Below are 12,381 nucleotides of genomic sequence, written 5' to 3'. Positions count from 1 at the left end.
GTGCTAAGCAACTACTCCTTGTATAAGTGGTTATTAAACGAAGAGAGGGGTGCAAATGCTGCTACATTATGCCCATAATCTTATAGGAGTTTCTTTATTTTTATGGTCACCAGTTTGACCATTTGCAGCATCCCGGCTTACGCTGACAATGAGGGAGAAGGGGAAGAGAAATGACCTGGACTGAGTGGGTTCGCTTTTCAGTGGGGGAGACAGATGCTTGTTTACTGGCCTCATTATGTCAGCAGCTGTCCTGAGCAGGTCACACTGTGGTCCTCTGTCCACCTACTGAGACCCATAAGTTGGGCACCTGGCAATGGACACACTGTAGTGTTTCAAAAAAAGCTTGAGAGGCTCTTCCTTTAAATTGCTGTCACTTGAACGCTACAGCATATGTCCAAGCAATAATTGCAGTCAGTCATTTAAAGGTCTGATGTGTATTTTTTGACAATATATATTACAGGAATATCCACATATAATTGACTAGTTTGGCTTCTGCAGCGGATGGAAAATACACATTATTGCATTTCTCAACTGATTGCGAACTATAATTGAAAATAATTAAAACACAGCCCCATTCAATTCTCGAGTATACAAAAAATGACTTGTTTGGACAAACCTTTTTGTTTTACATTTTGATCACACACTACCTGCTGTTTAATTGATTCCTCCACTGGTAGCACTTAAATTGTCCACGGAAAGGTGCAAGAATTGGTTCAGCTGAGAAAATAAAAAAAACACAGGTTATAAGAGGAATAATCTTTCAAGTTGTGTGAAGAATTTTATCATCTCATACTGCTTTTTGTTTGCACTTTTAAACCAGATTGGGTTTTTTTCCCCAGGTATTTGCTGAGAAATTGACAGATTCTGCATTATTCTTCTGTTCCTGACATTTACAATTTAAATCAGTTTTCTGCACAATAAAATAAAATGTACGTAATCCAACACCACACTATTAATTTTTATGTGCCTACTGCATATTCACAGGCATGCTTTTGCCCCAAATGCGTACACGAACGTGTTGTTTTTCCTCTCTGCAGTCCCCACATCTATAATCCCTTTTATTGAAATCCGTGTCACCTGCCGCCTGCGCAGTCCAACACCCTGAAGCATTAGACGGCTGGCATAGTGACGGGCACTGCAGTGAGAGGAGAGAGAGGGAGAGACATGACCATAATGTCTTTCATTTAGTTGTGTTAGTAGGCTTTTAGAATTTAGGCAAATTAGTGGTTTATTTCATGTGAAAATTTAACTGGAAGGCAACACGCAGCTCATCAGCAGGGTCTGCAACACAGATATTTGAGCCAGTGAAAGCACCTAAATTTTCACTGACAGCGGTACCAAATTTCGCTGTGAGCTTGACAACTCCCTGTTGTTATGGCAGCACACTGTCACCAGCACTGCCCACACTGTTGGTCAGGAAGACGGAGTCATGGTGGGCATCTTGGCTGAACGCTTGTTGCCTGTTTCTCCACAAGTATTTTAGCATTTCCTCTTCCCTTAAAGCACACACAGCAACACCAGACTGAGCATTGTGTTTGGGGAAAGGATTGAGATGGAGAGGTAGCCCAGCCACAAGGGAGGTGGAGAGAAGACAGAGTGAACGAGAGAAAGGAAAGCCAGAGGGGGAGAGGAAGAAGGGAGGATTGAGAAGAGGGAGCGTGAGGCAATTTTGCAAACCTGTAACACATTAATTATTAACAAACTCGGGCTAAATGCGTAAACTCTCCCTCTTTGTTCATTCTCTCTTCTCCTCTCTTCAACTCCTGCGTAAAATGACGGTCACATCCACTCTAGATGTGTACACACACACACATACACACACACAACTCAGCAAGGTGGCATGTGATGCTCGTAACATGAAGTGGAGCATGTCAAAGGGCTGGGGAAGGTGTCAGGCACAGGGCCTGCAACGAGTCGTAGACCGGAGGGAAGAAGGCAGTGAGGATGACGAGAGGCAGAGAAAGGAGGAGGTATAGAGCTATAAAGTGAAAAAGAAAAGAGAGATCTAAACAGCAGGGCAATGAGAGAGATGCATGTGTTCTTACAGTAGGTGACGATTGTTGTGTTTAAGAGCAAGTGAGGCTGCCAGCTCTGTTCATGAAAAAAATATAGACAGCAGGAACATGGGGTCTGACTTTGAAATGGACAAATGATGGATGAATAAGGGTATTATCTTGAAACGTAAAAAAAAATTAAGTGTGATCATGTGCAGCAGTTGAGCTAAATTCACCCTTTGTTTGGAGGGCAGCGTATCTTTCATGCAGCTCGGTTAGCTGCTAATCATTAATAGGTGGTCATTCCATTTGGCATTCAGTATTCTCTAATCAATTGGCAAGAATGTTGCAATGGCATACCATTCAGTGTTGGGGTGTATGTGTGTGTGTGTGTGTGTGTGTGTGTGTGTTTTGAGGCAGGCACTGCTTGAGCGGTCACTCTGCCCCTCAGGCGATGGTGTGTGTTTGGAAGGGAATGGATCCTCCCCCAGGAGTGCAGGGAAGAGATGTGTGTGAATGTCCCTACAATACTTTTGCTGCAGTCTGTCCTCTCACACAGCAGCCGGGTATCCGTGAGCGTACGCATACGTATACAGCATCTAAAAACAGGCCAACGTTTAGATATGCTTGAACTTGTCAGTGACAGTGATGTAAAATGTCTTCATGATGTAATGTGATGTGATCCATAAAGCTGTTATTAAGAGTACTCCACTGATTTAGCGTTGCACTCCTGTAAAATTGTGGGACTCAAGATGGACAGTTTTAAAAATAAGATCAAAATTGATGCAGATGTCTTTTTTATTCCTCTTCCTTGTCAAAACCTGGCATCTACATTACCCACAATGCAACTTGACAGCCGGCAGTTTGGTCCGTGAATGTATAAAGAGAACTAGAGACAGCGTCGGAGGCGGGGCCCCGTTCATTCTTGTGAAAGTTGCTCAGTGGCGCATGAAGCCAAAAAAGTTTCACTTCCGAGTATAAAATGATCCACTTTGGCAACGTGCGGCTCATAGAGCAAGTGCACTAGCGTCTCTTTTAACCCCGCCACTCAGTCTCACTCACATGACACAGGCAAGGAAAATAACTCTGAATTCAGCTATTAGTGAACTATACAACTTTTAAGATATAATGATTTAAATAAGAACAATTTAAGTGTTCTTACTGGGAAGTTCAGTCCCAGAATTATCCACTGATGTACAGACGTCTCTTTCATAATGTAAGTCTATGGGAAAATGTCTTTTTTCGCCAGTGTGAAATTACAATTGTTTGGCTGTATGTCAAATCGTCTTCAAAGCCTGACGCACTTCCTGCGGGCTTAGTCTCGTCAGGTCCGTCAAGCCGCTGGCCTCAAGCACAGATGAGGAGCGGGCTACAGAGACCTGGTTAGCTCATTTTCTGTCTCCACACCCCCAGATTTTTTTCATTTTCAAACTTCCAGTCTTCAACACCGACCGACGCTAACTCAAGTGACATGAAAACATTTATCAGATTTCGTGCACCTTCCTCTGGACCCACAAAAGGCTTTATACAGCTTTCTTCACACATGCAGCAGTACTCCCCTAAACCTGTAAACAGACTTTGCTGTCTAAAATGGGTGGAGTTCCCCTTTAAATTCGAATCCGTCATTCATCCAGTACTAAAAATATTCATCCAAGCCACTAAAGCTCACCACATGTGAGAGGCAATTGAAATTCATAAGCCAATAATCTAGGAAAGTTTTGCACATTAATGTGATGACTATCAAGCTACAGTATGTACCTCCTCTCTTTACCCCGTGACAATAATGACACACATATGAACAGCAGTGCCAAGGAGAGTAAATGTAAATTGTCTTAATGTTGTAAACTGTTTTTATAGCCTGTGTCTTACCACTTGTTCTAGATATAAATGAAGTGTTCAGTCAGTGCCTTCAACCCACTACTGAGTTGAATTGAATAAAAAGGCTTCCTGAACATCACAATAAAATAAATCATTGTGGAAGTATGTTTTTTTCCAGAATTGATTAATATTTGTTTTGTTTGTGTTGTTCTTTTGTGCAGGCTCTTGATGGCTATATTTCATTCTGTCCAAAGACAAAAACAAAGAAATGTACTTGTTCTTATAAAATATCCAATATGCTAATGTACAAACAAATGGCCATGCATCATAGTATGCACCTTTATATCACAATGGGCACCATTAAGTTACAATGGCCACCTTGATGCTTGCAGCAGGGTGTATGACATTTCTGTGATTTCAAGGGGGACAAACGTCTTCTTTGTTTCCAATTCAGATTAGCATAAAAGATCTTCTGTGATGCCGAAGTACTGCTGGGCCTCATGGTGTGCAATGCATATTTTGAATCTCAGCTATGCGCGGAGGTTTGTAGAGTCTGCTTCCTGTTTTCACTCATTTCACTCATCTCTGCTCATCCGACACAATGATATATGATATCAGCAGTTCCAGTAGAATTTTATTGCAGGTATTATGTGTATAGAAAGTGCGTAACATGTCTTTGCCCTTAAAAGCCACTGCAAACATTAGAAATAACAAGATGAAAATTGTGACACGACTGGCACGATGACAGAAAATATCTACTTTGCTTTTGGAAGCTTCGACACAGCTTTAGCTGCCGTCAGACCTCAGTGAGTAAGTGCAATCAGTTTGACCACTTGACCATATCATTACGCTATAACGGGAGTTTCTCAAGAAGGCATCAGCAAATGTCTAATTTGGTGTGTTATAAACCTACATTTTTACTAAGTAAAATAACTGTCGTTGTGACCATCTGAGGTGTTCCCTCACCGTGCGACTTTGCAAATGGCAGCAGTAATGCCATGTTGACTGTTACGCATGAGAAAACTTCAGACTTGGGTGTTATCCAGTTGCTCAGGCTCTTCCATCACCTCAGAGCTTCACATTCTTTCATGTGTCACAGCTTTAGATCCAGAGATACAGCATCCTGAGTGGACAGTGGCCACCAAAGATATCACTGTTATTAAAATGATTTATTATTAAAGTATAACCTGCCAAAATAATTAGCAAGAATTTCACAGTTCTGTCCTGAGAGGCAGCCGTACAGGGTTACCGAGATTTTGTGTGGACAGAAACGTGTGTGTGGGGCCATATAGATAAACAAGGTTGCTGCTCTCTTCCTTTCTTGTCTCTGACATGCTCCCTGCTGTCACTCAAGACCACATGTCACCGCATGTAGGTCCTCTCTGCATCTTGGCCATTAACTCTGGTTTATATATATCTCACCAATCCAACACATTTTTTTGTCGTATCCTATGACGAGTGGCTCAACTACAAATGAAACATTTTAACATATAACATTCAAATTGACTCCACACACATAAGATTAAGGATAGTTAAAATATTCCAGTTCTCAGATAGTTAATCCAGGTACCAAATGTGTTTCACTTATTGTAACTCTAAATCTCCATGGCTGAGTTCACACATTCTGTAATTATCTGTAGTGATAAAAACATGGCATTTATTGTCATACGTGTTAACTTCCCTTTGAAATCAGACCTGTTGTGTACAAATCACTTCTTTAGTTGGATCTATGACCCATAAACCAAACCTCACAGTCACTATTTATATATAACCTAGAGGATTTGAATGGTGTTGAAGTTTGATTGGGATTGTACACAGATTAGGAGGAAGAAACGCCTGAGACATGAAACTCAAGGAACTAATTCCCCTGATTTGAAGTAAAGTCTGGTGTGCCCTGAATTATATAATCTACGGGTGCAGTTAAAAGACTTATCTGTATATAATTAACTAATATAACATTTTATTTTCCAACAAAATTCTATTTTAGGGCATTGGTTATCCTTAGCATGTGGCTGCTTACATTTAATACAGTGACTTTGGGGACAGATTAAGCAACTCCAATTTGTGACAAACGTACCAAAGTACATAAAAAAAAGTAAAATTAACTTACACTGATGACAATGTTGCCATGTCAGTAGATTTTACAGTACATGGGCCTGAAACCTCTGCAGACAATGACTGAATAAAGAGGCAAGAGAATGAGTCAGCATGAGTCATGTTTTGAAATCTTGCCAGGATGGCCAAATCTCACCTGAAATTGTTATAATGTCATGTACTGAGAGCTCAGCATCTTTGTCATACCATGTCTGAGTCTGACACACAGGCTATTATGGCTGTTCACCGGCACACAGGGTCTGATTTAACAAACCCTCACGCTGTTGAACTAAGGTGGGCGCCTGCTTGGAATCCAGGTTGAACGTTGCAGTCATTACGCTGTCACACATTGACACTGCACCTACACTTTCTCTTACACTCAGACTGCAATATCTCCAATAATTTCCACACTCAACATCAGTCTTAATAACACTCAAGGACAAAAGGTCATCTGCCACTGTCATAGACTGTATAAAAGAAGTGGTCGTAGCCACCGTGAAGTCCCATTGGTTTGGACTACTGTTTTGACATAGTGGCCCTGCTGGCCATTAGAAGTAATGCAGGTTTAAAGCACTTCCGCATTGGCTTCACTTTTCAGACGGAGACTGGTGCTTTGACACTGCTGACAAGAAACAACCCACAATGCAGTACAGAAATATGACGTGATGACAACTGAGCCAACTAATGTTGAAGAGTATCGTGTGTAATCCTTCTGTATTTAGCTTCTAAAGACCAACCTTCAACTATTGAAGGAATAATTCAACATTTTGGCAAATATGCTTATTCGCCAGGCTAGCTGTTTCCCCTTGTTTCCAGTCTTTGTGCTAGGTTAAGCTAACAAGCTTCTGGCTCCAGCTACATGGTTAGCGTACAGACATGAGAGTCATCGATCTTCTCATCTAAGTCTCAGCAAGGAAGCGAATAAGTATAATCCAACTATTCCTTTAAGTATTTGCCCGGCACCCTGCCTTCTTTGACGTCCCTCTGAGAAACAAAAACCTCATAAGATCCCCCTTCCTTAGCCCGTCACACATGGATGACTATAACAGACACATTGTACTTGGACAGTGTCACTGTGGCTCTCTGTGGGCTCTGCCTCTGTGCCACTGGTCCCAGTGGACATGATCTCCAAGGACTTCTTACTCTGTCAGCTGCTGTGTCTGAGGAAAGGGGGAAGGAGGAAGCACAGTTTGAGGTAGCCATTGACTTTGGGCATTACCACTAGAGCTGTTACTCTGTTTCAAGGATTTAAACCACACTTCTGTTATTTTTATCGTTTTATGGTTACCATTTTGTTCTTGTGCACAAAGATGCACAAACACACCAATACTTAGAATGTGCAGACAGCTGCAATGACCATGTGGACTGTGAGGATGGTCTCTCTGGCCCCGACAGCCCGACTCACCATGGCAACACTTCCTACTGTGCAGGCCCTGCAGCTGCATTAGTCTTCTGCACACTGCATGCAAACCAGGCCTCCAGCATCCCTAACACATACACACCCCCTAAAGAGTACACATACACCCAAAAAACACATCCCTTCATAGGCATCTACACACATACACCTAAACAGCTGTTTCCTATAAATTTCAGCGCTTGTAGAGAAGAAAACTCCATGCTTATCACTACTCAGTTATAAGTTATTATGAGAAGGAGGTGATTATTTCTGTTGAAAATCAGCAACAAATGACAGCATTTCTTTTAAAGGTGCTTCTTTTGAATCTCATGACTTATTTTTATCAAAGATGAAGGATAAAGAGCTGAATCAATGCTTTGTACTTTGTTCAAAGTACTTGGGGTCTTTGGTTCGGTGACACTGAGCACGCAGCTGCCTGCAAGCCGAGCTACTGCCGCCACAGTTCAGACCAGAGGAGCCACCTGCTGCTATCTGGATAGTCTACTCTTTTAACAACTTGATGAGCAGCATGAGGACACCTAAGGTAATTGGCCACGGTTACACTTATCATTGTGACATGCTATGCTATGTCACTATGCAAAAGATCATATCTATATATATATCAAACATGTATCTTCTGTGGCTATAGATCTGTGTGCGCAGTAGCATTTCACACTCTCCCTCTCCATCTTTCCTCATTATGCACTGTAATTACTGCACTGTACTGTTGCTGGATTGTGTCTAGATTACATATAATTCATTCACGTTGCAAATTGGACCACTTCCATACTTGGATAAGAACATTTGAAAGCAACATCTGCAGTAGAGACACCAAAGAAATTTGAAATTGAGTGAAAAACTGGAAAGAGAGCCTTTTTGTTTTCACCTGTAGTTGGCTGCTGGAGGAATGATGATTGATTTCTTGACACCACACACCCTAAAACTGCTTTCAGATATATTTTTTGAAACATGACAAGTCTCAGTAAAAACTGCGAAATTAGAAAGTGTCATCATGCTGCATATTCATGATGCTAAACTGCCGAACCTCTTGGTTGTTCAGGCAGGTCATGTAACTCAAACAAAACACTATTAATGGTTGTGCTCTTTACACTCTCTGCCAACTCGTTTTTCTTCCTGATTATAAATCAATAATGTGATTGCACGCGTATGTTGTGGGCTTGTTAGTTGACCTTCAAAATGTTGATGTAAAATGTCTACTGGATTTTCTTTTCTAAAAGTTTGGGGTGATTATGGCGTTCCTACAGATTTTAAGCGCACTGTTCAGATTCACAAGTGACTTAAGTGAAGAATCACTGTATATTCACTGAATATTTACTGGCTTAAAATCTCAGGCTCGCAGTGTCAAAGCGTCACTTTGAGTTCATTCAGCCATTTATGACGGTGCTTGTATTTGTTGCTCAACGATTTCTTGAGATTATTTCATTAAATCGGTATTATTTATAAAGGTTGAAAGCCGGCTTTAATGGAGCCTTGGGTGGCTCATGTCTGACATGGAAGTATATCATACCAGGTTTTATTCATATTTTAACCAATTACTTATTGACTCTGACCCCTGACTGAAAAACCTAACCACAACTTGAACCCAATGAGGGAAATTAGTCTTATAATAGATACAATCATGATCATTAAACAACAAAGCTCAAACAAGAAACAAACCCAACACCTAACCAAATGAACTGGCCTTTTTCTTTCTAAGTGATATCAACTTTTGACTAAGCCTATTAGTTTACAATTAAATGATAATTCCCTGTATCTCACCTAAAATTCCTGAATCAACAAGGCATGCAGTAAATCACATTAACCTTCCTCTTGTGTTAGGGTCGGCACCGACCCGTTTTTAGGTTTTAAATGTATAAAAGTACCACATAAATTTGTTTATTGCATCAAGGCTTTTTGACTTTGTCAGGAACTTCTATTAAAACAAAATAAAATTTAAAAAATCTATTTCACTAAATGATAAAATGCTCTCATGAAAATTATGACCTTTGTGTTGTTAGGGTCGGTTTCGACCCAGTTATAATATAAGATTATAAAACAATGATTAGGGCCAAAACTGAAATCATAAACACTATCAGCCAACAGCCAGCTCCTCTCCCAACCACTTGAGCTTTAGTTAGGGGCTTCTCTCTTTACCTGTTTGTCTCCTTCCCTGAACAAACAAAACAAACAAAGACGGACATGTCCAGACATGTAAGGCCAATTCAGTTTAGAGTTGATGACTTGGAGAGTACACATCTCCAGTTTGCAGCATGCAAAAATGAGAAGAAGATTTACAGTAAGCCAAGCTCTGGATCATATCTTTACTGAAAATGAGGCAGAGGACACAGAGCAGCATAGCGATACAGATGAGAAGGTCTCTGAGGAGGAAGACGATGTGGAGTGTCAACCAGAAGACACAGACACATCTGATGAGTCTGATGAGGAGGTCACCGGTGCTGAAGCTGCTCCCGCTCCTGCTGAAACATTCAAATCCAAAAGTGGTAACATCTGTTGGAGCTCAGTACCTCCTGACGTACATGGCAGGGCAGCTGCTGCAAAGGTCATCAAAATGACCCCTGGGATCACAAGATTTGCTGTGATGAGAGTAAGTGACATCAAGACATGTTTTGATCTGTTTATGCCATTGTCACTTAAAAAAATCATCATTGCTATGACAAACCTTGAAGGAAAAAAAGTCCACGGCGACATGTGGAATGACATTGATGAGGAATACCTGGATGCTTATATTAGTGTTCTTCTTCTTGCTGCAGTGTACAGATCCAGCAATGGGGCCACTGATACTCTCTGGGACGCGTCGACAGGCAGGAATATTTTCCAGGCAACAACGTCACTTCAGACCTTTCGAATGATATCAAGAGTCCTCAGATTTGACAACAGAGATACTAGAGCAAAATCTGACAAGCTTGCTCCCATCAGGGATGTCTGGGAGAGATGGGTGCAGCTCCTTCCACTGATGTTCAATCCAGGGCCAGAGGTGACAGTAGATGAACGTTTTGTCCCTTTCCATGGAAAATGCCCCTTTTTTTGCCTTTTTCTTGAAGTAAACATCAAAGGGTCAAAATTGACCCGTAACGCCATAGATGTTACTATAGTTAATAATATTAAAATAGATAAATAAATAAAACAAATTTATTTAAGAGATGTGTTCTAATACCCCTCATTAATAGTCAGGTAACATAACAACCTTTTATTTATTTATATAATTCTCTAGAGGTTAATTTTACCATTTTTTAAAAATGAAAACGAGGGGTATGCTGTCAAAAGAAAGGCCCAGGGGGCCACACCAAAAATATTAAAACCAATCTTTTCATGGATAAGGAAGCCTAACAAGGTAACCAAGAGGTAAGAAACAAATTGGATGATAAATAATTGTTTTTAGGGTATTTTACGGCTGATTTAAGACACGGGTCAAAACCGACCCGTTAACATAAGAGATAGCAACAGAAAGCTAACACAAGAGGAAGGCTAAGGAAGAAAGATGCTCAAAACAACAGCTGTGTCCCAATAGTCCCACAGTACTAATACAATAGAATATAACTAGGTAACTTTATGGATAGTGTACTATTTCAGGAGTCAAAAGTGATGTAAAACGTCTAGTACTAGATGAAAGACACACATGAAATTATCAAAGTGCAAGCAAAACTATTTTTTCAAGGATTCGTTACTTTATATTTAGGTTTTCCTCTGTCAGGCATTGCTGTTGATCAGCCATGAATCTGTTCCTACACGTTATCAGAGCACTGATATGGGCACAGCATGGAGTGCGTGGCTTGCCTGATTGGTTGGACTTATATACTGTATATACTGCTACTGTGTGTGTGCATCAGACGTAAATGCATACATACATGACCAACTGCTAAGGTCCTCTTAAAGTAGATCATACACACACACACTGAGCCCCTGGTTTGTCCCCCTGCCCACTTCCTCTGCAGCCTATGGTGTTTCCGCTGGGGTGGTACAGTGCCAGCTCCCTCCCTCTGCTTCCCAGTGGGGTCCTGCCTCCCGGCATCTGTCAGGGCAGCTGTCTCTCCTCTCCACTCTGCACTGCACCACACTATGCCAGGCCTGCAGGATTGTGAGCTACGCACACACACTTGCATTAATACGCACCAAGACGCGATAGGACATGTCCTCATAGTTTTATTGTGTGAAGTCAAATGACTCTCTCAAAAAGCCAGATTTAACCAATTGATTTAGAGCACTAAATTACCCTAAATGCAGACATGGTCTAACAAAAGACTGCAGTCAAATGAAATACACTTATTAACGGCTTATTAAGTCTTGCTCATGTATGTTTGGTGCTTCTTAGAAATATAAACAGCCCCCAATGGCAGCAAGATGTGCTCATATCTCTATTCTGTCAAACTGACTTACCTTCTCACGCCGTATGGAACTAAATAAATCTTTACTATTCAGAAAGTGAAGATCTTAGGACAAAGAGGGTTGACAAGTTTTACAGATAGTTTTAATAATGATGTAATATGTAAACATGTTTGTGCAACTAGTCAGATTCGAGTAAGAAAAGGCAAAACCAGCAGAAGCTGCTGTTTTCTCCACGGAAACTTACACACTGACTGACCTCATATTGTTCAATTTCATTTGTTATTCATATGAATAGACCTGGAGAGAGACTGGAGACATAGCAGCCAAACAGGGGAGAAGAAAAAGAAAAGCAGAGCAGAGATGAAAGAAGGAGGGGTAGCTCAGGTCCAGGTGTGCCAGAAGCTTCAGGAAGTAAACATACAGGCTCTGAGCTACACAGGTGCTGAAAAATGATCCTTTTCCTTGAGAGGCCCAGCAAATCAGAGAGGCATGTGTGTGTATGTGTGCATGTGTTGGGTAGGAAAAGGGGTTGGGGGGGGGGGGGGGGGGGGGGGGGGGGGGGTAGCTGACACTGAAACCAGGAGAATAATATGGACAAGGAAGAGGACAGTGGACCAGAGATGGTTGTCAATGACTGTAGTTTTGACTGCAAGGCTGGAATAAGCCCAGCATCAACAACCCCCTCCCGTCTTTGCCGGCAATACTCACAAAACACACAAAACCCCCCTCTCTCCC

This window comes from Enoplosus armatus, chromosome 13 (genome assembly GCF_043641665.1).
Source record: "Enoplosus armatus isolate fEnoArm2 chromosome 13, fEnoArm2.hap1, whole genome shotgun sequence".
Taxonomy (NCBI): domain Eukaryota; kingdom Metazoa; phylum Chordata; class Actinopteri; order Centrarchiformes; family Enoplosidae; genus Enoplosus; species Enoplosus armatus.
The sequence above is the reverse complement of the archived record's forward strand: the minus strand, read 5'-3'. Positions refer to the sequence as shown.